Source organism: Hibiscus syriacus, unplaced genomic scaffold (genome assembly GCF_006381635.1).
Source record: "Hibiscus syriacus cultivar Baekdansim isolate YM2019G1 unplaced genomic scaffold, ASM638163v2 tig00110129_pilon, whole genome shotgun sequence".
NCBI lineage: Eukaryota > Viridiplantae > Streptophyta > Magnoliopsida > Malvales > Malvaceae > Hibiscus > Hibiscus syriacus.
The window spans coordinates 1,533,771-1,560,708 of NW_024062602.1; the positions used below are offsets into that span (position 1 = coordinate 1,533,771).

Sequence of the window (26,938 nt, forward strand, 5' to 3'; positions counted from 1 at the left end):
CTCTTTCATATTATTTCCCATATTCACATGTACATGTCACTTTTCTTATAACACTTATTATGTGTTCATATAACATGTATGGCATAGCCATCTCTTGTTCACATGTGTTTCCCATATATCACATATACCACATAATATCATTGATCTTAGTTCACTTTCTCATGTTATCATACAGACATATAATCTTATGTGCCCTATCAATACCATATAAGCTTACACATGTATTTATACATACTATTTCATATAATCCATATAGTAATGTCATATACTCATATCACATAAGAATTTCACCTGACTATATCTTACGTCCATTTATTTGCTTAAATCATATACACCTTTAACCTTCTCATAGGATTATAATTATTCATTCGATAATTCCTATATCATAATTTACTTTAAGTCTATACAACTTTCCTATAAGGCTTATCCTATAATTTTGTATTATCATTTACGTTCATGTCCCCTAATTTATATATTATCCTCATATGGTCTCATAATTCATTATTTTATGATTTATATTTGCATAACTCATCACTTATACATATCTTATATTACATTCTTATTTATCACATTTATCTTATCATATGGCTTACCTCTTATGATAATATAATTACACGACTTATTTTATATTCTCATGTTATCCGAAAGATCAATGTTAGTTAGCTTCTCTCACTTTTCCTTTAATACAATAAGTTTATTATACTAGTTTTCTCTAAACTTATCTCATATAGTTTATGTCTTGTTATCATATCTTCATCTAAACATATATCTACCTGTTGATAATCACTTAGCTCATATTCTTTCTGTTGTTATCCTATACGTCATTTACTATTTTATATGATTCATGATCTGATAACTTATTTTACATGCTCATATAACCCTTTTCATACAGTTTCATAATCTAGTATCACATAACTTCACTTATATCATATTATCATGTGTTCACATATATCATGGATACTTAACATGTATTATATAAACATGTATTCTCATGACTAATATTCGCATACTTAACCTATAAACATATGCATGTGTTCATATCCACAAAGAAATCATATCAATACAACAATTACATTTATAGACCCATACAATCTAATAATGGAAATAGACTCATTACAAGTCTTATTCCCATAAAACATCTTATACATAATAACTAGCACTCACCTGGCCTCACTAGTTAATACCGATCACTTATAACTCTTTCCTGATCGATCATATCTCATTGACCCATCTAGTACTTACTTCCGATTGATATCTACACAATCATACATATTATATACATATCATCATTCCAAATCTCATGATATGATCCTTAATTTCTTAAACTAAAAGAAAGGAGTAATTCTATTTTCTATTTGGAGTAGTATCGCTACCCCTATATAGGGTATCGATACTTCCCTAACTTTGGTATTAGTACCCTGTCTAGGTATCGATTCCCATATTGCATTATGTAATTCTCGTTTCAAAGATGGTATCGATACCATCCTTATGGTATCGGTACCCTTCGTAACGATACTGTTCTTCAGACATCGATACATCATGAATGCCTTCCCTATTTTACTCTTGAAGTATCGGTACCTGATGAAACAGTATCGATACCCATAGGCAATAAATCACTTTTCCTACCCAAAAATTCACCCAAACTTACTTTTATATAACCTCCTTTTATCCCTTTAAACATAAATACACTTATTCTAGCCAACTTATATCACTTTAACTCATCTTAATATCCAATATTCGATCTTAAATTTAGAAACCATGAATCTGACCAATTTATCAACATGTTATAAATTATTTTCTAACACTTTGAATTTTTTATTTTGACCGATGACAAGTTAAATTTAACTTCCAACTTCAATTACTAACTCTTTTCCAAGATTTCACTAATAGCCATCTTATCTTTAATCATTTCTAACTTAATTATCTTGGACTTTTAAGCTACCTTAAGCTTTACTTAAGATTTCTTATCATCTCAAGAATTAAACCCAACTTAAAAATGAAAGGAAACATTCACTTGAGATCATCTTACCTTATCAATGGAGCCACGGGATGAGAAGAAGAAGAAAGCCAAAATCTCTAGAGTTTTATTTTCTTTTTCCTCTTAATTCCCATATTTTATAGCCCACAAAAGAAAGATAAAAATCTTTCTTGTCAAATAAACATTTTACCCTTGTTTCTTTCCATCTTTACAAATAAATCCTAATCACATAATTTCTAATTAAATCCATAAACTTTTGAATTATTTTAAAATTGAGCATAAAGTTTCCAAAATTTACATTTTAGTCACTAACCCTGTATTTGGGATGTTATAATTTTCAGGTCAATGTCATCGACATTCATGTTATTGATATCTGAGGTCCTTAAAGAATAACGAGAGCATATATCCATATAATCATGCGGGAGAATCTTATTTCATATCAAGATAAATAGAAAGAAATAATACATACATATAACAAAGAATGAAAAAATGCATGGAAGAATGGTTGCCATTTTGAATTAATATGGAATAATCTTTCATTGAAAGTAAGAAAAAACATATAGTTTAACCCTTTACATAAAATCACCTATTGCCCCAGGATATAAGCAAATGGGAAAGTTCAAGTGTATTTATCTTAAAAAGACTTGAAAACTACAGGTAATTCCTCTCCAGACCAATTATTCAACATGAAGCCCGATGGTACGGGGTAAATGCCCATAGCTTTCCCGTCTTCATATTCATCCTCCAATATGACATTGATGTCCAGCTCTCTCAGGGCATTCTCAATAATCAGCTCCTCGTCTCGCTGACTCTATTGGAACATGTAACACCCTCAACCCATACCCGACCCAGATACGAGTCTAGGATGTCACATTGACTAAACAAAACAATACTCTTAAAAAAATGATAAAACATTTGAACTTATATTATTAAAATATAATAATATACATATGTTAATACAAGTTTATCAAAATACTCAGAGCATACACAACTTGACCCTTTGATTACATGCCAATATTAATTTACATAACAAAAGGACCTACTGATTAAGTTGCCTCTGATCTGATAGTTGCAGGAGTAGTGTTGTCCAGCTGCTTAACCTGTCTCGTCTACTTTCTTGGATCTTACGTGTGAAACACTCACACGCTAAGTCATCGACTTAGTGAGGCAATATAATAATAATGACAAAAAAGAAATATAATGGAAATGCCATAATAAAATGGAATGAGATGAAATCATTTCCTTACCTTCATCACATTGCTCATATAACTTTGCATACATATTCATTTAAAACATGCTATATAATGCACATAGTATGAATTCATATTATGATTCACAATATGAAATGAATCATGCATCAATGTATTGAATCAAGACTTCTCACAAGTCTAGAACTAATTATATAATTATAATCATGTTATGTATATGCACTCACCTATATTTCCTTGTTTTTTCCTCGATCGATCCTTCTAGGCAATTGTTCTGGACCTTGTTTAGGCTCTGTATCTACATAGTAATTCATTGATACTTATCAGTATACTAATTAATATATTATAAACTATCATTTCTTGGGCTAAAAGAAAAGCCATTTTTATCTTTTAATGAAGGTATGCATCGATGCACTACACCATGTATCGATGCATCCCTTGACGGGTGCATCGATGCACTATCTATGCATCGATACATAAATCCTATTTGATGTTTGTATTTAAGTGGGAGCATCGATGCACTACTTGTGCATCGATACACTGATGGCATTCGATGTTTTTATTTTAAATTATGCATTGATGCACTTCATGTGCATCGATACACCTTGAACAATTTCTGGGATTTATCCTTGATGCATTGGTACACATTGAATGTGCATCGATGCACATAGCCCATAAATGTTATTTTGAGCATGAAAATCTCTTTATAATCCTCTCAACACTTCATAATTCACCTCCTTTTATATCCCTAACTTGTATACACTTACTTAAACTAATTATTATCCATTCAATACTTCTAAAACTTAGAAATACAATCCTCCATATGGAATTTAAGAATCTCACTCAATTTCGAACATGTTCTAATTTTAATTCTAACACTTCATATTCCTTAATTAGCTTGATGAAAAGTCAAATCCCACTTCTAATTCTTATTATGAACTCTATTCTAAGATTTCACTTTTCTACTTTCTTTCTTTAATCCTTCCTAACTCCATCATCTTTTGATTTTAAGATAACCTAAGCTTACCTTAAGGTTAGTTATCATCTAATGATCAATAAGCAACCTTAAATTCATCAAGAATTTGATTCACAAGAAAACTCACCTTTTTCTTGGCTTCACGATAGAGAAGAAGAATGAAGAAGAAGAAAAGTCTGGAAACTTTGGTTCTCTCCAATAGCTTCCACATTGGTATAAAATATCCTCAACTAATATTTAATTATTTCCCTTATTAAAAGACTCATTTACCCCTTTAGTTCCTCCTTCTTTGCTAATTGATCCTACACAAAACATTTCAATTAATTCATTGAACTTTTCAATTTATCTAATTTGGTCACTGAATTTTTAAATCTCACAATTTAATCACTAACCCGGTATGGAGGATGTTACAAATCTCCCTCCCTAAAGAAAATTCATCCCCGAGTTTTCATTGTACGAACAGATGAGGATATTGAAATCGCATATCTTCTTCAAGTTCCCGCGTGGCTTCTTCTACCTTGTGATTTCTCCAAAAAACTTTGACCAACGGAACAATTTTATTTCTCAATTGCTTAACTTCGTGAGCCAATATTTTTATTGGTTATTCTTCATAGGTCAAATAAGGTTTAACTTCTACTTGTTCTGGTGAAACAATGTGAAAGGCATCGGACCTATATCTTCGTAACATGGACATATGGAAAACATTATGGATTTTCTCCATTTCTGGTGGCAAAGATAACTGGTATGCCACTGGTCCTATTCTTTTAACAACTTCATATGGCCCGATGAATCTAGGACTTAGCTTTTCTTTCCGACCAAATCGTAATACTTTTTTCTATTGTGATACCTTCAGAAACACTTTATCCCCAACTTCAAATTCAATCTCCTTTCTTTTAAGGTCATAAAAGGACTTTTTCCGATCAAATGCCACTTTTAGGTTATGTTGAATTTCCCGAACTTTCTCTTTCATATCTTGAATCAAATTTGGACCAAGTACACATTAAACTCAATGCCAGTTTAATGGCGTACGACACTTCTTCCCACATAACACCTCATAGGGTTCCATTTTAATACTGGACTGATAACTATTATTGTAAGCGAACTCTGCCAGTGGTAAGTATTTCTCCCACGACCCTTTAAACTCAATGACACATGCTCGCAATATATCTTTCAATATTTGAATTGTTATTTCTGATTGTTCATCTGTCTGAGGGTGAAAGGTGGTACTAAAGTTTAAGCGAGTCTCCAACGCTCCATGCAAGGATTTCTAGAATCTCGAGGTGAATCGAGGATCTCGATCAGAAATTATAGAAACAGGCACTCCATGCAATCTAATAATTTCTCTAATAGACAGTTCTGAATACTTTTCCATGGAGAAATCTGTTCTGACAGTAAGGAAATGTGCTGACTTGGTCAATCGATCAACAATTACCCATATTAAATCTCATTTGTTTGGAGTCAGGGGTAACCCCGAAACAAAATCCATCATTACATTTTCCCACTTTCATTGTGGAATGGAAAGTGTTTGCAATAATCCAGATGGAACTTGATGTTCAGCTTTGACATGGTGACATGTTAAGCACTTGGACACAAATTCAGTAATACTTCGTTTCATTCATGTCCACCAATACCGATCTTTTAAATCCATATACATCTTGGTTCCACCCGGGTGCATTGTTAATGGACTACAATGAGCCTCTGTCAATAAATCTTTCTTCAACTCTTCATTATCTAGTATCACAATTCTTTCTTTATAATACAATTTCTCATTAAACTTTACCTCAAAATCATTACTTTCCTTATTCTTTACTTGCTCTAATCTTTTCAAACATATTTCATCTTGGCTTTGCAATTCTCCTATTCTGTCCAACCATGATGGTTTAAGTTTTAACTCTGCACATAGACCACCGTCTCCAGTTAAAGATAACCTTGCATCCATAGCTCGTAAAGCTGCAAACATTTTTCCTCTCAAAGCATCTGCTACCACGTTAGCCTTTCCAGGATAATAGTCAATTATTATATCATAATCTCTCAAAAACTCAACCCACCTCTTTTGTCTCAAATTAAGCTCTTTTTGAGTCATCAGGTATTTCAAGCTCTTATGATCCGTATACAAGTAACATCGTTCTCCATACAGATAATGACGCCAAAGCTTGAGAGCAAACACCACTGCAGCCATTTCTAAATCATGGGTGGGGTAATTCTTTTCATGTGGTTTCAACTGTCTCGATGCATATGCTACCGCCTTCCCTTCTTGAATTAATACACACCCCAACCCATTGTGGGAAGCGTCACTGTATACAAAAAAATGCTTACCAGATTCTGGTTGAACCAATACAGGAGTTTCTATCAGAATTCTCTTTAAAGCTTCAAAACTTTCTTGACATTCAGAAGTCCAAACAAACGGTACATTCTTTCTCATCAGCTTCGTTAAAGGTAGCACTATCATCGAAAAATTCTTAACGAATCTTCGATAATAACCGACAAGTCCAAGGAAACTCTGAACTTTGGATACATTCTTTGGAACTTCCCAATCCATTATAGCTTTTACCTTTTGAGGGTCCATCCGAATCTCATCTGCAGAGATCACATGCCCCAAGAAAATTACTTCATTTAACCAAAATTCAAATTTGGAGAATTTGGCATAAAGCTTCTTATCTCTGAGAATTTGCAAAACTATCTGCAATTGTGCGCTATGCTCTTCAATGGACTTCGAGTAAAACAATATGTCATCAATAAAGACAACAACAAACTGGTCCAAATAGGGCTGAAAAATCCTGTTCATGAGATCCATGAAAGCAGCAGGTGCATTTGTTACTCCGAATGGCATTACAATGAATTCATAGTAACCGTATCTCATTCTGAAAGCCGTATTCGGAATATCTTTCTCCTGATTCTTCAATTGGTGATAACCCGAATGTAGATCGATCTTCAAAAATACCGAAGCTCCTTTTAGCTGATCAAACAAGTCATCAATACGTGGGAGGGGATACTTATTCTTGATGGTCACCTTATTAAGTTGTCGATAATCAATGCACAGATGCATTGACCCATCCTTCTTCTTAACAAATGACACCAAATCTCCCCAAGGAGACACACTTGGTCGAATAAATCCCTTCTCTAACAACTCTTGTAATTGATTCTTTAACTCTTGCAATTTTTTCGGAGCCATCCGATAAGGTGCCATTGCAATCAGAGTTGTTCCCGACATTACTTCAATTTGAAATTCTACCACTCTATCTGGAGGTAATCCTGGCAACTCAGCAGGAAAAACATCAGGGAATTCCCAAACTATTGAAATTTCATCTAATCTTTTCTCTTTAGCTCTTGTATCTATCACATTTGCAAGAAAACCTTGACATCCTTGTAGCAATAGGTTATTAGCAAACATTAATTATATTATATTTGCTAAAGGATTAAACCTTTCACTGATCAGACTTATTTATGTTCCTCTTGGACTCTTCAGGGTTACCTTTTTCGATCTACAATGAACATCCCTATAGTAACGGACCAACCAATCTATTCCCAGAATCACTTCAAACTCGTCAAAGGGTAATTCAATCATATTAGCAGGGAATTCAATTCCCTGAATCTTTATGGGACACCCCTTACATACTTTGTTTACCCGAGCACTATGGCCTAAAGAATTAGTTACTATAATCTCATTACTCGTAGCTTCTAAGGGAATCCTCAATTCCTTTACTAACTTACTTGTAATGTAAGAATAATTAGAACTTGGATCAATCAGTACCAATACTAATTTATCATACAACTGAAAAGTACCTACTATAATATCAGGGTTATCACAGTCTTCACTTGTCTTTAAATTGTATACCCGTGCGGTTGACCGAACTTCAGGTTGAGCAGAGGATTCAAACTGGTTCCTTCCTCTACCTCTTCTTTGTCCTCTCCGTGAGGCAGAACCAACTCTCTCTGATGGTGCAGGTTTACCAACCATCAACGGATAATCCCAGATAAAATGTCCAGCATTTTCGCATCGGAAACAAGTCCCAGAAGCCATCCAACACGCCCCGAAATGGTTTTTCCCACAATGTTGGCACTGTCTTGCTTGACCCTGGTTGGATCTCCCAGCACCAGATCCCACTGACTGTGTCTGTCTAGGCCTTGCCTGACTTGCTCCCATAGCAGATGATGCAACTGATTCTGATCTAACTTGTGATCGAAATCTTGAGTCTTTTCCTCTTTTTGGTGGTGCTGAGTCCTTTTTGATGTCTGAACTCTTGAGTTACCGAATCTCTCATTCTGAGCCCTTTAAAGAGCCTTTTCATGATTGATCACCTCTTGGAACGAGGATAAATTCAATACTATCATCATCTCTTTTAATCTAGGGCATAAGCCCTCCACAAACCATTCACAGGTATCTTTTTTAGTAGGCCCAAGCTCAGATGCAAATCGACTCAGCTTGTTGAACTCGCATTCATACTCATATACATAGCGGTTCATCTATTTCAAGTTCATAAACTCCTGCTTCATCTGCCGAATAAATTGATCTCCAATGTACTTGTTTTTAAATTCATCTAAGAACAAAGACCAAGTCAACTGATCACTGGACATCCTCAGGGTGACGTTCATCCATCATATTCTCGCCTGACCCCTCAGTAACGAGACAGCTCCATCTAACTTCTCCACTTCAGAGAAGTGGAGACCATCCAACATGATTTTCAAATCATTTAACCAAATATCCATCACAACCGAACCTTCCTCAGATTCTCCCTTAAATTCGGGAGCTCCCAAACTTCTCAACTCTTTTGCTATATTCATTCATTGAATTAGTGGGGCAGGAGGTTGAAGACGCTTCAGAATAGCTTCCAACGTCCTGAAGAAAGTGTCTTTGTCTTGTACAGGCACTCCCTGATATGCATGTCCTTCACCTTGCCTGGCCAAGGTAGGTGAATTATTGCTTTCAACAGGCCTATCTTCTCGCGCTTCACTTCGGGAGCTATTATGTCCGAACATATAATAAAATAAACACATTGTTCTAATAGCAAAACAACATACTCATACAATACCATATCAGAAGTCCTCACTATTTATTGGCATGTATTCCATTTAAAGACTCTATAGACTCTGGTTTATGCTTAGAATCAGCTAAACCATGGCTCTGATACCATTAAATGTAAACCCTCAACCCATACCCGACCCGGATACGAGTTCAGGATGTCATATTGACTAAATAAAACAATACTATTAAAAAATGATAAAACATTTAAACTTATATTATTAAAATATAATAATATACATATGTTAATACAAGTTTATCAAAATACTCAGAGCATACACAACTTGACCCTTTGATTACATGCCAACATTAATTTACATAACAAAAGGACCTACTGATTAAGTTGCCTCTGATCTGATATTTGCATGAGTAGTGTTGCCAGCTGCTTAACCTGTCTCGTCTACTTTCTCGGATCCTATGAGTGAAACACTCACACGCTAAGTCATCAACTTAATGAGACAATATAATAATTAATGATGACAAAGAAATGTAATGAAAATGCCATAATAAAATGGAATGAGATGAAATCAAATACTTAACCATGTAGTTTATATCACCATGATCCTTACCTGTAAGCATAATATATTAGCATTCATGAATTCGTATTAATAAGATTATTGGCCCATGATACCATACTGAGAACCTAAGGTATATGAGTACTATGAGGTTGTGTACTATGTTGTCACCACAGCTCGTATAAATGCACCGAAGTGCCACGTAGAATTGCACCGAAGTGTCGCGTAGAATTGCACCGTAGTGCCATATAAAATTGTCCCTAAGGACCACGTAGATAATTCCTTAAGAATCATATACATATTCCAAGGATCAAGCACGTGTCTCAAAAGACCTCACACATGTTCCAAATAATACATATATGTCCCGAAGGACCGCGTAGACCCTCTACTCTTGACATGCCAACTATACCTATAGTTCTCATCTACATAACATGGGATTTTCCAAGATTCCATAATATATATCACATAGACATATCATTTCCTTACTTTCATTACATTACTCATATAACTTTGCATACATATTCATTTAAAACATGCTACACAATGCACATAGTATGAATTCATATCATGCTTCACAATATGAAATGAAACATGCATCAATGTATTGAATCTAGACTTCTCACAAGTCTAGAACTGATTATATAATTATAAACATGTTATGTATATGCACTCACCTATATCTCGATCAATCCTACAAGGCAATTATTCTAGAACTTGTTTAGGCTCTGTATCTACATAGTAATTCATTGATACATATCAATATACTAATTAATATATTCTAAACTATCATTTCTTAGGCTAAAAGAAAAAGCCATTTTCATCTTTTAATGAAGGTATACATCGATGCACTACACCATGGATCGATGCATCCCTTGACGGGTGCATCGATGCACTATCTATGTATCGATACATAAATCCTATTCGATGTTTGTATTTAAGGGGGTGAATCGATGCACTACTTGTGCATCGATACACTGATGGCATTCGATGTTTTTATTTTAAATTAGTGCATCGATGCACTTCATGTGCATCGATACACCTTGAACAATTTCTGGGATTTATCCTTGATGCATCGGTACACATTGAATATGCATCGATGCACATAGCCCATAAATGTTATTTTGAGCACCAAAATCTCTCTTTATAATGATCTCAACACTTCATAATTCACCTCCTTTTATATCCCTAACTTGCATACACTTAAACTAATTATTATACATTCAATACTTCTAAAACATAGAAATCCAATCCTCCATATGGAATTTAAGAATCTCACTCAATTTCCAAAATGTTCTAATTTTAATTATAACACTTCTTATTCCTTAATTAGCATGATGACAAGTCAAATCCCACTTCTAATTCTTATTATGAGCTCTATTCCAAGATTTCACTTTTCTACTTCCTTTCTTTAATCCTTCCTAACTCCATCATCTTTTGATTTTAAGATAACCTAAGCTTTCCTTAAACTTAGTTATCATCTAATGATCAATAAGAAACCTTAAATTCATCAAGAATTTGATTAACAAGAAATCTCACTTTTTGCTTGGCTTCACAATGGAGAAGAAGAATGAAGAAGAAGAGAAGTCTGGAAACTTTGGTTCTCTCCAATAGCTTTCACGTGGGTATAAAATATCCTCAACTAATATTTAATTATTTCCCTTATTAAAAGACTCATTTACCCCTTTAGTTCCTCCTTCTTTGTTAATTGATCCTACACAAAACATTTCAATTAATTCTTTGATCTTTTCAATTTATCCAATTTGGTCACTGAATTTTTAAATCTCACAATTTAATCACTAACCCGATATGGAGGATGTTACAGAACATATGTCCTCCGGACACAAAGGTGTAATGCAACGGTGAGAAGGTCATCGGTTCCCAACTAAGGTCTTCTCCTATTAGCCTTTCTTTCCTTGTTTCTTGTTTCTTTCTGATACCCCTCATTTTTTCCCTTAAAGTCGGTTGATATCCCAAGCTGAAGCGGTCTCTCTTAGTTATGGGGTAAACTAGATTAATCGGTCCTTGTAAGTGACTTTCTCACCCTCTTTCGACCTTTACTCCTCTCCCTAGGGCATGTTTGAGCTCTATTTTAATGCAATTTGACAATCTAGACTTGGGTATCCTATTGTCTTCAGCCACGAATGTGGCATTAACAAACTCTAATGATCTAAAAGAGTATTCAATAGCTTCCTCATCCACTTCAACATATGGAGCAGTGGTGGAGATAGAAGCGATGGTGTCTTCTTCAGCGTTGACACATACCATCCTTTCATTGATTATAAAATTTAACTTTTGGTGTAGTGTGGATGGAACTACCCCTTCCTAGTGAATCCAATGCCTCCCTAGTAAGAAATTGTAAGTGGGCATAATATCCATCACAAGGAATTCCACCTCATATGTAGTTGGGCCAATAGTTAAAGGAATATCAATCTTTCCTAGCACCTCACTTTTGGTTCCATCAAAAATTCAAACAATGCTCTGGTTATTTCTCATGATTGTATTTTGGACTGGCAGTTTCTTCAAGGTCACTAATGGCATCACATTTAAAGCAGAGCCATTATCAACTAACACTAGAGACAGAATATGACCTTTTCACTTAAACGTGATTTATAGGGATTTATGGCTACCGATCATTCCAGAGGGTATTTCATCCTCAGAAAAGGAAAGGAAGTTGTTAGCCTATATATTTGCAACCAACTTGTCCTTATTATCTACGGGCAACTTCTTTGGCACAAAAGTCTAGTTCAAAACTTTCAGCAAGGCATTTCAATATGCCTCATAGCTCAAAAGAAGTGCTAAGACTGAGATACGGGCAGACGATTTGTGCAGTTGCTTAATGATATTTTACTCATTTTGTTTCAGAAATTTCAAGAATTCCACAGCTTCATTCTCCGTTACAGGCTCATTGATGACAGGTTCATCTTTTCTTATTAGCAAATCCAATTTCTTTCCTTTGTCTAGAGTAGCCTTCTTCTCAAGCTCTTTAGGTTGGCTAAGAGAGTAACATCTTCCACTTATAGTAAAATATCCAACCTCATATACTTCTTCATTTTTCTTTTACGGTCTCTTCTATCTTGCAGCATAATTTCATGGTACTTGCTTGTATCTTTAAATAGGAAGGGGGATGGAGGGGTGATGACCACCTTCAGAGTTATTTTTTCTGGTACATGAGTCCTTGGCATAATGATTAGAGGATAGTTAACGTTGTAAACCCCTATAGACGAACTCATAGAGGAAAAATTTTCCACTTCCTCTTTTTCTGGTGCTTCTTTAAAAAAACTCCATCTCTTTATCATTCATCATCTTTTTTACCAGAGCTTAGAAATCTGGGCACTGTTGTATAGCATGTCCTTCACAGTTGATGTAATGGTATGTATTTCCACTATTAAGTTGTTCAGTGGACATATTGGGCATCAATAGATCATTCTTGATCATTTGACCCCATACCCAATACATAGGTGATTCCACCACGCTAACTTTTGTTATAATTTTCTTTCCCTTCCCTTCAGTAACTTCATTAATTTTCGTACCCGCGTGGTTTGGAAGTGGGTTTTGGGCCACATTTGGTTTCTCATTGTCACCAAAATTGATGATTTTCTTTGTTCTAAGGCTCTGGAAGACTTTCTTGAATGCAGTGCAGTTCTCAATAGAATGTCAAGAAACCCCTGCGTGATATTCATATTGAACGTTAGCATCATACCACTTAGGGTAGGGAGGTTGTGGAGATGGCACATGATAGGGTGACACTACATGTCAGTCATACAATATATGAACAACTCTTTGTATGACATAGGAATTGGATCAAACCGAGGCTTTTCTCTCTCTTGCTCGTTGCCTAGCAGAATTTTGTGTAGATGATCCTATGGCCTGAGGTCGAGACACGTCGATGTTATTGGATTCGTATTTCCTCACATTGTTAACCTCATTCTCTTTCTTTTTACTGGTGGTTTCTTGCTAGATTTGCCTCCATCTAGTCTCCCACTCTTAACTGTCATCTCAATCTTTACACCAGCTGTGACAACGTCAGTGAAACTCTTAGAGGAATTCCCTATGAGGTGAGTAATGAAAGGATCTCTTAAAGTGTTTACAAAGATCATAATTTTATCTTCTTCTTCAAGGTACGGATGCACTTGTACGACCACATCTCTCTACCTTTGGGCGTACTATCTAAAACTCTCATTAGATCTTTTTCCCATGTTCTACAACACTAGTCGATTGGGCCTAACATCTTTCACGTTCTTGTATTGTTCAAGAAAAGCTTTTGCCAAGTCTTTCCATGATTTGATATGAGCTCTGCTCAATTGGTTGTACCATCGAATGGAAGAACCTACTAAGCTCTCTTGGAAACAATGAATCAACAATTGATCATCCTCTTTATAGGCAATCATTTTTCTACAAAACATTGTGATGTGAGAAGATGGGCATCTTGTACCTTCAAATGTTTCAAACTCTGGAACTTTGAACTTAGGTTGTAATACCAAATCAGTAACCAAACTCAATACTTTAGCATAAAATCTATACATGCTAGTGTCCTTCTTCATAGCCCTAATTTCTTCTTCTAGTTGTTTCCATTTTTCTTAAATTTGTTTGCTTGACTCTTTCCTGCATTCTTGGTCAAAATCTAGGATATCTTCAACTTGTTGTTAGTTTACGGAGGTGCCAGGTAAATTTATGTACACTCTTTCTGGCTATGCAGCCGCTCCTTGTTGTGCTCTAATATGAGGTGGTGTAAAGCCTGGGGTTATAGGTTCTTCAATGGTAACACCAATAGTTGGAGCTTTTCTATGATCTGTTTGTGGTGCGAAACCCAAGGGTACAAAGGTTCTTCTGTAGTAGCACCGATAGCTGGGGTATTTTCTCGACCTATACTTCTTTCTTGTAACATGCTTGCCAATTTCTCCATCAGATCATTCTGGGATTTCAACATTTGCTCCCGCATCTCCTCCTGAGCTTTCTTAAAGTTCTCCTGCATCTCAAGCTGAGCCTTTTTCGATTTGGATGATTTTCTCGTCCATTACTTTTTTTCGGGTATTATACGGGTTCTTAGTAGTTTCCAGTATTCTGTAATGTACCCTTTATTATTAATTTCGATGTTTTAAAGATTAGTGCAAATTATATGGAAGTAAAATGTTGAATGAATAATTGTAAAAGTGCGAATGAAATGTCAAACACAAAACTTGAATTATAAATAAAGTGCAAATGTATGTACAAAGGCATTATTCATAAAACGTGATCAGTCTTAGAACAACTTTCATTTAGGAAAAAAGCATCATCATTACAAGGTGAATCCATTATAGAAAAGGCCTAGCTCTAGTATTCAGCTCCATTATCTCATTGACAAGCCAAGTGACCCTTTTTCCCAAATCTGATGCTGGATTTGTATAACTCTAGATATCTCTTGCTTGGATGTCCATCTCCTAACTGCCTTGGAACACTACTTAAGTGATTCGTGGTTTCAATGATTACACGATTCATGTTTGTTTTCCAATCCTCAAAAGTGATCACTCTCATTCTGCCACTGCCGCCTGGTGCTTCGGATATTGTGCTCAAGACTAGAGATCTATACCTGGCAACTTCGCAAGGAATCCTCTAAATCATGAACCTTTCTTCGCAAAGTGGCATTTTCTTAGAGGCTGACCCTTAGATCTGTTAGCCATCACTAACCATTCTCTGTAAATAAGGAATTTTCAAGCTGCATAATATAGGCATTATACTTTTCATTCTTTGCCTGAGCCTGAACTAACTATTCCTCATGCTCGCTTTAATCTCTTGTATCTCTGGATTGAGGACATCTATTCACTCGTTCTTTTTCCCACATCATTTTATCTAAAGAAAAACTTCATCATGCTTTCCTTGTAGCACATGATATCGATGTTACCTTTCTAATTTCAACTCTTCACTGCTTCGGCTCTTTTCAGCTTCAAGCTCATCTATTCTTCGTCTTTTAAGCTCAAGTTCACTTAGCATGCTATTCACCTCCATTCTAAAACCTTTAAACATATTAATTTTCTCAACCCTTTGCTTCCATTCCTTTATCTCACTTAATCTACTCTGATTTTTCACTTTGAGCTCCTCAATATTAGCTTGCAACCCTTGTATATCAAAAGTGAGTTCCTCTTCTCGCTTCTTACTCAGGATGTGCCTTTGTCTCAATTCTTTAGCTTCTTTTCTTTCACCACTCAGCACACGAGCCCATGACTTCTTCTCTTTCTCGAGCTCTCGATCTCTTTTCTTCTTCTCTACCTCTAGTTCTCTAACTCGACGTTCTTTTTCAACTCTAACGTCCTTCACTCGATGATTATTTTCTACCTTGAGTTCCAACTTCCACTACTATGAAGTTTTTCCTAGTCCAGTAATTTCCCAGGCCCAATTCATTTTTCGGTAATCTTTTTGTAAGTCCGCAAAATCAGCCTCAACCCCATCTTTCCTCTTTCGCATGAGCTCGAATTATTTACTATAGATTCCACTATTGAGGTTTATCATGAAATTCTCTTACCTAAGACCTTCATACTCTTTTTACTTTTTTGGAAATTTTGGCTTCATATTTATTCCTAGGTATTTCCAATTTAGACGGAACGTATCTGAACTGCTCTTTTAAAGGAATAACTTAATCATGATCAGCTAAGGGAATGGCTTCATTCTTCCTTACAACTCTCCAACCCACATAATCTGGTGTTAACATGACCTCGAATGCTACCACATCAGCTCAAAAAGTTAACTTACACGTATCTGACATTAAACATGAGGTTTTCTTGTAATGATCTTTGTGGTACACAAATCCGGACTTACTTAGGCATGAGGTTGCTAGGACTAATTAACATACCCCATATTGCCTTAACATCATTATTGGAGCGTAACTTGCTCCACCCCATAACCCTAACAGAGTTACCCAATCAGAATCCCCACATTTTTACAATAAATCGACAAAGGCTAACCAGGGGACGCACCACACTACATCGTGATCTTGTAAATTCCTGAAAAGTGAAACTTAATCTTTTCTTGTGAGATGTCCAGGCCAATCCTTGGTAAAGAAATCTTTCAAGGATGAATAGGAACTTGAGAATCGATGATTACAATCTTGATAAATCTTTCAAAAGTGGCTACGGATCCATATAGTAAGCAACTGAATGCACCCAGTGAATCGACTATTCTCTACTCTTTTGCAACTGTTAAGCGACTTAAATGTCTCATCTAAGACTATAGGAACATGATTCAATTTTCTCTCCAAACACTCAAATAAATCAACCGCGGTAGGTTCTATATGTCAAAGAACTTTTCAGAAAATCACTAACCCGTAAATTCCCAAAGCGAACATTTTCATGCTCTTCTCAATATCACTTTGTTTAATAATAAGTTATTTAAGGCACGACCAAAGAAAACAGTCAGACTCTCTTTTCTTTTGAATTCGATCAACTACCCATTTTTCCCCATTCCGATTGCGATCTTTCTTTTGAAGGGTTTCCCTTTTGTCCCCTTTGAGTATATTCTATCAAAGTGTATTATTTTGAAATAAAATAGGGAGGTGTACTCTTCCAGTGTAAGAGTCATGTCCTCCTTGTTGAAAGTAAAACAACTATATGTTGGATTCCAGAACTGGATCAGAGATTTGATCAAGGGTTCATTTACTTTTACATACAACAAAAGAGTTATGTCACCGTATTTTTGACAGAATTCATACCTTGTATCGGATTTCCAACTCTTCCAAATTTCATGTAGCCATTGCAGATCATTTTGCTTCAAACTGACTAGAGCGACGTCTGGTAGCATTGATATATAGTTTTCAATCAAACTACCCCATCTTTCTCTGAGTTTCTTCAAACCGTGACCTCACTTCTACATTCTTTATTTCCTTGTTATGAAAACTCTTGTCCATTTTATGACCGCCTTCTATTATGATGACCACTTTGTGAACTAACACCTTTCTTAATGAATGATCATGCAATGCAAAAAATAAAAAATAAACAAAATAGAAACAAAAATAAAACTGTGTTAGTATATATAATGAAAAATAGAATAAAATATATATATCATAAACCTTACCCACATGTAATTTACTTAATATTTTACCTCATGCTTTTATTTGGAAACTAAATCTTAACCACATTTTTCTAGTTCACAGGTTTTGTATAGAGATATAAAATCTAACCGCATAATTTTCTAGTTCTCATGCTTCTAGCAAAATAAATAAATAGATTTGAGGAAAAGGTTAGAATGAGTTTCCCCTTTGTGAAGAACCGCGAACAGAGATTCAATATAAAACGGACATAAATTCGGTACTGCTAGCAGGATCCTCGAATTCTCCTTTGCTAGTGTCCCCTTGAGCCTGCCAGACCCTTGATCCTCACCCATTATAGTCTTAAATGGATCGAGTTCAATTCAAGAGGATACAATTCTCCATGTCAATGCAAGGAAACTCAATGTTTCACTCGTAAACATAAGGCATATGTACCCCAGAGGTTACTTGCTAAAGCTCACGCGGAGAAAAAAGAAATTTTCTCACGTAAGCGTAGCATTCACCCCTACCTAACTAGACAGAGCACAGTTAGAAGGCTCTAAATGTCAAACGGTTTGTGTGAAGGGAAACTCGCATTCCTTTGCCTCGATCTCAAAACAATCAAACTAAAAGGTCAGTAATCTGAAACACGTAAACCAATCATAATTACCATTTTCAATCAAAAAGATGATGTATAATCGATTTCGGCCTGACTCTCAAATTATGTCCCCAGCGGAGTCGCCAAGCTGTCAGAATGGTCCTTAAGCTTTTTTGGGCTATAGCGGGGATCGATCCAACTTAATTTTAGAAAATGTCTAGTTTTAAAATAAAACAAATAAATATTTTCAGAGTCGACATCGACCTTTGGGTTAGGTAGGTTGAATACCTAAAAATACCTTTTAAAATAATTTGAAGAAAAATAATTTTAAAAGATAAAAAATGATCTGCTTTAACCAGAAATTCGTTTTGAAAAGGGTTCATGAGTCGATTACGTGTGGGGAAGGATTATCATTTCCCACAACGCCCGAAATTGGTACCTAAGCGATTATACTTCATTTGAATGTTGAAATTGACAAATCTGAATATACATTTAAATTATGATCTTTTTTTAATAAATTAAAAAGGTATATTATTTTGTATGAACAATCCCCAAAAATACCTTCCTACTTAGTTAAGGGGTATTTTTACGGATTCCTCGTTCAAAATAATACTTCCTTATAATTTTTTAGATACAACGAATATATAAAATAGATAAAAATGCAAAAGGATAAAAATACTTAAAAATTAAAGATATTATTTTATTCGAGCAATTCCTAGAGACACACTCCTTGTAAGTTAAAGGGTGTTTCCATAAATTCCTCGTATAAAATAATATTTGAAAATATTTTCAACTAGAAAGAATTTTACAAACATGTAAATTATGGATTAAAATTATAAATAACTTTAGGGAAATTAAGGCAACTATTAAAAATTAATTAAATAACAAAGCATAAATACAAGAACCAAATATTGCAAGTACCAACAGTGTAATAAACCCATACATTTGGGACCAAAATGAACTGATTCATTATTACATGTCAAAAATTGAAACAATCAGAAATGTATAGTTTATGGTGACCAAAATGTAACATGCATTGAACAAAAGGGAAAATCATAAACTTTCATAACATATAACCATGGATTAAAATTACAACTTTACAAATTTGAAGGCCCATCCGAGTAATTTTCCCAAATAATATCAGCTATACATACTGTGACTAAAACATAAAGACAACAAAATACAGAATTTAAAACATAAAAATAAAAACCCACGCACAGTGACCAATTGAAAATCCACAAAACCCAAAAAGACCCCTTAGTGATTTACCCATACGCTAAATTGATGCAAGGCTAACCACTCAAAACGGCAACGTTCTGGCTTGGGTATATAAACCCAAGCCATGGTCGAAAATACCCCACCCCTTCATTTTTCCCTTCTACTTGTCTATCTAAAAGAGACAAATCTCTCGCCTCTCTCTTCATTCTCTCGCTGGGGGAAGGTCGGCTGCCTCTGGCTACTGTCCGCTGGAGTCCTCTATCGTCGTCCACGAGGGCTTGTGTTCTAAAAATAACCCTAAAATGAAGCTCTTCACCCCTTAAACCTAAAAACAAACCTCATTTCCCTTAAAACCAACCCTATTATCCTAGATTTAAAAGAAACAAAGGGTTACCTTCAGTTTTTTAAAGGCTTTTCCTTCTCTTTCTGGTGTCGAGCAAAGGATTAGGGTTCGATGGTAAGTTTCCTTTTCCTCTCTCTTTTTTTCTTTTACGAAATGATTTTTCTGTTTTGTTTTTTGTTTTCTGTTGATGTTTCTCTTTTTTCGAAACCACCCCCAAAATATATATATATATATATATATATATATATATATATATATATATATATATATATATATATGGTTGCTTTCTCTTTGTGTCTCTTGCATGTGTTACTTCCGAAAGGATTTGGATGTGATTGAATAGGGATTTCTCTTGATTTGTTCCCCTTTTTTATTTAGGGTTTTTTGACTTGATTTACTTTGGTGCAGGCGGCTGGCTGAAATGTCTCTAGCAGGAGCGACAGTGGCGGGAGCAGCAGGAGGTGGCGATGGTGGTAGTATTGACTCCCTATGGTTAGGGTTTCAAAAACCTTAGAGTGCTATTGGGTCGGGGAAGGTTGTAATCAGGTCGGATCCTCTTGGGTCCTGTAACTGGGTTTCGGGTTGTTGGGCTTTAGTTCAGGCCTGGTGATGTAATGTTGGCTTGGGCCCAGTTGGCCTGTTGTAATTGGTCCTGTAAATAAGATTTAATTATTTAATAATAATAATAATAATAATAATAATAACGGGACAAGAACCACTGTCTACACTTCAATTGCATGTTTCACATTCTCTTCAATTTCTGCAAAAGCTTTAGGTAACGCCGTACACAGAACAAGAAAGGAAACTTGAAAAAAGCAGTAGCTCAGGACAGAAATGGCATTACGGAGTGAAAAGGAAAACATCATAAATACCCAGATAGATTCTAGGAAATAGCAGAAAACTAGAAAATTACATATGTTCCAATAAATTATATCACAACCTGCAACCCCCCAGACCGATGCGGGTAACCAGATCCGATCCGGGGTGTCACATTTGGGCCACCGGAGCGACCCATTGTAAAAATAGTAGAAAATTTAAAACTTTTTTATCTGTACATGTAAACTAATAAAATTATTTGTCGCTATTTAAAAATAAAACAGATTTCCAGACTCGTATATAAATCAAAATACAATTACATGCCCCCTAATCACATGTACCATACTCTGCAACAACACCGGAAGAACTCCCTTACTGAAGTCGATAGATGCACTGGTACAATTCTTTTAACCTGAAAAGGTGAGTAATAGAGTGAGCTTTGAAAAGCTCAGTAATACAGAACTACCAGATGATGCTGAAGAACGTGCAGATACAGATAAACATACATATCCTTATTATTTTCGAACATTTACAGATTTTTATGCTGAGAAGAGATCCTACTGATATTTCAGATGGTAACGGACAATGAGCTTTCAGTTCAGACAAATATTTCGGATAACTGAGTTCAGGAGATCAGAATAGGTTATCTAGTGTGTTCCCGTAAAACCAGTAAAAAGATACAGATCTTTTAAAACATATATATATATACCCCCATCCCATCACATCAGAATGTGTAGGTTCCCCAGAACTATACACCCAACCCAACACATCATATAAGGCCCTGAGCACAAAGCTGAGGAACCTGCGAAAATACTTCCTTCAACAATACCCCCTAATTAAAACATTTTTCCATCATTAAACGGAGATATCAGAAATAAAAACATAATTCAGAACAGAATCCAGACCAGAAATTAGAACATAATTCAGGTCATGTATCAGAATAAAATTCATGTAGGAAAACAGATAAAATAATTATATGATTAGGGAACACACCAGAGTTTATATATATTATTCAGAGGTACTGGATAATCTTAGAAAGTAGAGAAACACGGATTTTCAGTATACCGATAGAATGTCGGAATTTAGAATCTCTATTGTAAAAAGTTTAATAACTGACGGAATCAACAGTTATTCAGAATGTGAAATATCGGGATCATATCTTATTCGGACAATTTTCAGAAGTTGTACGTAATCAGAAGGGTATTCAGAATCATTTACATCCATGCCAATTGATCGGATAATCGAACAACTTGAGAACGAAGATTCAGAACCTTAACAATTTATGTCCACTTGTCAATTCATTTTCCTCCCAGGGTATTTACTTTTTAATACCACAAATTCTTGTTCATAGATCATCTTCAGAATCATCGCTGAATAGATTTTCCAATGATCTTTATTTCATTTCCAAGCTTCCACGATATCATGAAATACTGACGTGCTTGATTTTTAGTTCATGTTCCATAAGGACAATACATCTTATAAACTCATCAGAATTTCCAAACTTATCCAATTCACTTACTTAATCTCAATCATTGAGGTTACTTAGCTTATTTAGCAGTCAAGTCTATTCTAGTTACTTCGGGGTTTTTCAGAGTAATTTAGACGTTACTGAATTTTAGATACATGTTGTACTTCCGTTCCATTCAATTTGGTCTTCATGGTTGATTTGTCGAACAAATGTCAAATTCCTAGTACTAAATGCGATCTAGAGTTGAGCTGAGCTGAATACTTCCAAAATTTGTCATCGAGCCAAACTTGAGATGACGAATACGTATTCCAATAATATATATGCCATTCAGGTATTGATATAGCTTTAGGGTTGATCTACTCACTTAAATTATTTTTCATTACTTTTAAAGGTAGTCTAGTACCTATGCTTATTTGGATTCCTTAATTAATCCAAAACATTTACTTAGTTTAGGCCATAAGGTTATTTTGGTAATTTTGGTATTCAGTTTTATTCCATTCACTTCAGAGCTCAAGGATATCCAATCATTCCTGAGCTTGGTGATATTCTTGGATCATTTCCATTACAAGGGTATTTTGGTCATTTTATAGATTCAACGTATTTAAATCATTTCCTTCCATCCGATCTTACTATTAAATTCAATCTTATCATTTATTTCAGTCCTTTCGAACAATTATGACAACAGAACACCCAGACAAATTATTCTTCAGGTATTTACTCATAACTCGGATATTTCTGGGTCAAGTGTCTTATCAGATTTTACAAACGGAAAATCAGGAATTTTCCTAAACTAACTCAGGATCTTAACAATCAAATATGTACTTAATCGAGTTAAGTACGAATCCTCAAAGTATTTTATCATTTAGGGTTAACTATGACTATTTTACCTCTAAAGGGCATTTCTATAATTTCTTAACCATATAATTTCAAAATTGGCTCTTAACGAAAATAATTATAATTTAGAGATCCTATAATCAATTTCCTTCCCGAACATTCTCTTATCTTGTAATGATTCCTTAATAGAATTCTAATATCTTGCACAAACCCTCTAGGGGTTAAAAATCGGTTATCCGTATTTCGTAAGAAAAATCTAGCATTTCTTAAGCACATATGTAGTTTTATCATATCAATATATCCTTTCAGAGTTATTAATCAACTTCTAGGGACAATTCTTGACATCTTACAACTTAAGGGTATTTTCGTAATTTCACCCTACCATAGTATTATCATAATTTCCCATCCAAGTACATTTAACATTTAACCTTTGATGAAATAAACTATAAGTTACAAATCCATGTTGATTTCTTTATCACTAAGACAGAACTTGTAATTTAATTCTAACAATCCTTCAATTTCTTATAAAAATCATCTGAACCATAATCAATTACTGAACCCTTTTTACCGTATTCAGATTGAGTGTAGAAACTAATTAACTACACAAAAGAGACCAACATTATCTTAATCATGCATTTACCAATATTCACATATTCCATAAAGCATAAAGATGTAGTAAAATATTACCTCGATTTTCATGCAATACTGATTGACCATAAAAATTCCATTCGAACGCCTTTGATCTTCAATTCAGCTTCCAATAATTCCTCAGATACATATCAACATAAATTATATCAGAAACGGAGCTTAATTGCGATAAACGGATCGAATCGGGTGATAAATCAGTGAAAAATAGCTTACCGGGTTCGAATTTAGAAAAATGGACTTCGGATTCGGATTCAAGACGTCGAAAGCATAAAATATGACTTTTCAAAAATTGGATTTTTCGGTCAAAATCAAAGTCAACGGGTTTGACTGGCAATTTTGAGGCCTTCGAGTTCGAATTTCGAAAAATATACTGCGGAATCGGATTTGGAACGTCGACAAATGTCAGGATAGGTATACTCGGTCAAAGTCAAAGGTCGTTTAATGCCCGGTCAAAGCCTGTCAAAGTTTTGGTCAACAGTGGTCAATGCCGGTCAACGGTCAACGGGTCGGGTCGGGTCAACGGGTCTGGTCAACGGGTCGGGTTGTGATCGGTCAAAACAGTTCCAAAACCAGTCAAACCGGTCACTTTTTCCTTCCCCACGCTCAGTGGGGGCACGTGAACAGTGCTAAATTCCTGGAAAATTTCCTAAAAATTATTTTGAGCGATTTTGAGATACTTACAAAGCTCGGTTCACAATTTTGAACAGCGGAGAGCACGATTTCAACAAATCGAAAACTTTGACCGCTTCATCTCCTCTTGCTCCGCCGTCGACGGAGACCAAGGATGATACCGACAGACTCGGAATGATGCAAGGAACATGATGGTGCGGGAGGTGTCGTAAACGGATGCTTAGATCGTCGTGAATCGACGAAAAACCAATTGAAATTGAGTTATTACCGACGATACTTCCGACTGAAATTAACGACGAACGGCGACGATTCACGACAAAAGCTTTGAGGGGTTTTGTTCCTCGCTCGACAATGAAGACGATGGTGGTTTCGGCTCGTCGATCGGAGGTCGGACGACGAGTAGATCGGAGTTTAAAGAGGGGCTGACGGGAGAGGAAAAACAGGAAAATTTTACAGAAACATACGGGAAATTGGGGTTTATATCATCTCATAATTAAAAATGGTTAAACCAAGAGTTTAGCCACTGAACTTCCTGCACTTCATAAAACGGTCTGCCAACTTTAAAAATTTTTCAATTTAACCCACTGTTTCTTTCAAAATACCAAATTAAATCCACTACTTTATAATTTTTTAATTTTAGCCCCTAAATTGGGGTGTTACACAACCAATACGTTTACTTGCTACTGCTCTCAACGGAGAAGGTTAATTGGACTATCTAAGGAGCATTGTAATCCAAAATAACTACATAAGTCGAGCTCTTCATACCACAACTATTCCTTGCTACTCAGGTTGCACAGACTCAAAATACCAACACTTGCATAAGAAATCAGAGGCAAATGAATAAAGGCACTAAAAGGGGGAAAGGGGAGGGAAGCAGGCTCATCAAGGAATGGAGACATAGTAGTATGATTGTGATGTCAATATATCCATAGCAGCCTAAATACCATGTGTGTTCGCCAAGACCACAATGCATGAAATGCATTATCCATTATATGAGAATTGTCCTCAGTAATATCTCACGACCGACATAAGATTTTGTCACGGTACAAATTTAAGAAATTATATTAGAAACTTAGGGAAAGCAAAATTATATCATCAATAGAATACACAAATAAAACACCTAAACTATATTGAGATTTAAAATTTTCAGGGGATGCGACCGCACCGCAGCACACCCATCTGCTCTCAGTTCATCCGTGAATATCCTCAAAACTCTAGTCCCATATAACGACCAAAAAGAACAATAATGACAATGTGCATCAAGAAAGCTCTATAATTAGAATGTGAAATTCAAGACTATAAGATGTTAACCATAAATATGAACCCCAGTTGTGCAATATGTGAACCATAAACATTAAGCCATCATACAGGAGTACACAATTACATAGAGATTCTTGAGATATAATTGATCCATACTCATCTTTCCTAGCTCTTTGTACTTGGATGCTTCTTTTAAGTTTTTCTACTCTAGCTTTTAAAGTAGTAATTGACTCCATCGTATTCATCTGCTTTGCCTCTTTATGCGTTTTTGCTATACAGAAACATGTTAAAAAGCATTTATAAACCACAGAAAAACCTCCATAAATTCTTCTTTCCAATTCATAAATAATAGGTGTAATGTCAAATCCAGCAAAATCAAAAGCTGAAGAAAAAAAAGCAAAAAAGCAAAGCACTACCTGCTAAAACTTTGACAAGCTTATTCTCCGCTTCTCTCAAAATAGCTTTCATCTTTGCGAGTTTAGTTGTAACATTGCATAAAAAGAAAATCTTCAAACTCACGATCTATCTATTTTCACTCAAGTTGGGTTACTGACCATGATTTTGGGCGGTGTCCAGCGTCAGTGCTTTGATGAAATTAAGAGAAGTAGGAAACAATGCCGCAAAAGAATCTATTCTCTGTTGTTGGACACGGATCTCTCCGTCACGGATCGACCTCGGGTACTCCATTTTCAGCTTTGGATTTTAATAATTTTCGTTCTCCATTTGCAAGAGAGCTTTGATTTTGAATGAAAAAGGGTTAAAAGGGCGCGAGACTTAGAAAATGTAAACTTGTGGTGTTTGTAAACACAAACACCACTAAAGTACGAGTCTTTAGCAGTGTTTGTATAAAAATGCCACTAAAGTACGAGTCTATAGAGGCGATTGTATAAAAATGCCACTAAACGAGTCTATAGTGGCGTTTGTATAAAAATGCCACTAAGTATGAATCTTTAGTGGCATTTGTATACAAACGCCACTAATGTACTGATAAATTGTGTCGTTTATTTAAAAATTACAGTATGAATCTCTTACGACATTTTTCAAAAAAGCCACTATATGTGTCCTATTACGACGTTTGCATAAAAATGCTACTAAAGTACGAGTCTTTAGTAGCGTTTGTATAAAAATGCTACTAAAGTACGAGTCTATAGCGGCGTTTATATAAAAATACCACTGCAGTACGAGTCTTTAGCGACGTTTGTATACAAACGCTACAAAAATTTGAGTCTTTAGCGTAGCGGCATTTTTATACAAATGCCACTATAGTACGAGTCTTTAGCGGCGTTTTCGCTTAAAACGCCGCGATATGCATAAAATTAGTGGTGTTTCTATCAAAACGCCGCGACAACAATAAATTTACCGATGTTTGTTAAAAAACGCCGCTATAAACCCATTTTACTGTAGTAACATGGGAACCACATCTCATAGGGCAA

At 35.3% G+C, this 26,938-nt stretch overlaps 1 pseudogene; it reads right to left on the bottom strand.

The window, feature by feature from the left end:
• LOC120215627 overlaps positions 1-26,228 on the bottom strand; it is a 43,718-nt pseudogene extending 17,490 nt beyond the window's left edge.
• Between the last annotated feature and the right edge of the window lie 710 nt (positions 26,229-26,938).